Source organism: Haliaeetus leucocephalus, unplaced genomic scaffold (assembly GCF_000737465.1).
Source record: "Haliaeetus leucocephalus isolate CR32 unplaced genomic scaffold, Haliaeetus_leucocephalus-4.0 Scaffold373, whole genome shotgun sequence".
Taxonomy (NCBI): Eukaryota; Metazoa; Chordata; class Aves; order Accipitriformes; family Accipitridae; genus Haliaeetus; species Haliaeetus leucocephalus.
The window spans coordinates 9,738,776-9,741,070 of NW_010972809.1; positions in this window are offsets into that span (position 1 = coordinate 9,738,776).

Consider the following 2,295-nt stretch of genomic DNA (forward strand, 5'->3'; position numbering starts at 1 on the left):
TTTGCTGGTTTGGGTACGGGAAGGAAATGCTCTGATGATCAGCTGCTTGAGGACAATATCAGTTGCAAAGGCTTCCCATCCAGACTGCTCAGATATACAGCCAAGTTTGGCAACTCCAGCTCAACTAATTTATAAACTACACTCACATAAAACAAAGAGTCACCCAAATTATTTAGGAAGAAAAATGCCTTTGATCTATGCTTTTTTTACACACACATACATATCTGTTTCCAAATGAAGTGAATATAGAGATGTGCATCCTAAATGCACTTGGTTCAGTGACATCAGCCCTAGCAGGGACTGAACTATTTGCACTCCAATGGAATTTGACAGCAAAAAGGCTACATGATACATGAGAAGTCTCTAAGGGTAGAGACACTTTGGCAGTGGTGGTGTTGCTTTTCAAAAGCCTAGCATGTAATGTGACCCCTGCTCTGAAGAGAATAAGGGTCCTTACAGAGACCTTAAATGTGGCTGCTTGAAATTACTATGTCTTAAGGTGAGCTTTTCAGATGAAAACCTCTATTGCTTGAAAAGCCTGTTATGTCAGGCAAGAAGTCAATAGAGTTGCTAAAAAACAAACACATAAAAGAAAGTAAAAGAAGGAGACATTGGAATGCAGATATTTGAAAAAATCAGAGCCCCTTTCTCTACCTTGTATTTCAGTTACCACATAGCTAGCTCTCTATACACAAGCAATTCTCTTCATAGCCAATATCTTAATTTACTTCTGTAGTCATCTAGACTGTACTAATTTGCCACAAATGAAGAAGCTCTTCTGTTTTACTATGATCTAGTCATACAAATTCCAAAATACAAAGTTTGACAGAGAGACTCAGTTCTTTGCTTTGTTTGCCTGCCAGTAAATGTCTCAAAAGCAGTGATTAGTATTCATAACTCAAACAGTTTGTTTAAGTTTTGCTTTTGCAAAAGGCCTTCATTTCTTTCAGAAAGACAACATTGGACAAAGGAGAAACATCATGACTGGGAACAGGATTCCGCTAGGTGTAGATCTAAATTGTTGAACGTTTTTCATGTTGGTTAGGAAAAAAAAAAAAAAACAGAAAGAATAAAACCACAACTTCTCGAGTCAACTATATTCCACATGAGCAAGAAGCAGATCAGTATGGATCACCTTGATGGAGAAAGTTTGCCTCCGAGATACAAAGAAAAGGCTACCTTGGACAAACGACTGTCATAGATTGACCACACATAGGTCAGTCTGCACTTGTGCTACACCTCTTGTAGAAATTGACATGTAAAGTCAGCCAGCTGGTTGGAAAACAGCCAGACTGCTGCTCTATTCAAAATACCAGGAGCTTCTTTTGTGATCCCAGTGAATTATTTCTTTTGCCAACCTCAGTTTCTCCATCCTTTAAATAGGGAGCATGAGGGATAATTAGGTAAAGCACACAGTGAGTTCTGAATATCTAACACACTAAATAGCCTTTCAAAATTGCATCTGTTCACTAAATGAAGAATATGAAAGGTATTCTCTTTATTTTTAGGTGCCAAAGATGTCTTTTAGAGTCAATCACAGCTGAAGTTTTCAAAAGTTTCCAAAGGCATTCTCCCACAGTCATTTACGACTCAACATGTAGTCAGTGTTGATAAGCTAATTCAGGAGCTTGCTCTCCGGTTACCACAAGTTAATAAAGTAAAAAAGTTCCTAGGTACATTTGTCACCTTCTGAGAGCAGCGTGTTACTGTGAGTGAAAGGTGAACTGTGTCCGTGCATGACCCTAAAACATGGATTGAAATCTCTTCTTTACATAACAGACATTACCAAGAGGTGACCACCATGTGTTATTGTGCATAGCATTCACTGAGTGGATTGAGAAGGTTAAATGATTTTAAAATAGGAAATAGGATAGGGGAAAAAAAAAAAAAGACAGGGAGTTTAGGGATCCATATTTCATGGAAAGAATAATATACAGGACAGCAGTTACAACAAAAGAATACCAAAGCAAAGAACATCATGTCAGTTCCAGCAGAGAGCAGTTATGTTTGAACCCCTTTGCCTTCTTCCATTCATCTCTGTTAGAAACATAAACTAAACCTTCCTGGCAATTTCACATCTGCAGAAGCCCCTGTTAGACACAAACTTCCAGGAGAGGTGTTTGCATGTCTAAAATGGCCAGGTTTGAAAAGCCATTTATCTTGGATGAAACATCCCTGCAGGAGTTCACAGTGAGCTTCCCCCCTACCCCCCAAAACCGCTGCACAAAAAAAAGGTTAAAGGTTTGTTAGACTTTGCCACCCATCCAGCTAGGAGTCCTGCTCTGAGGGTTTTCA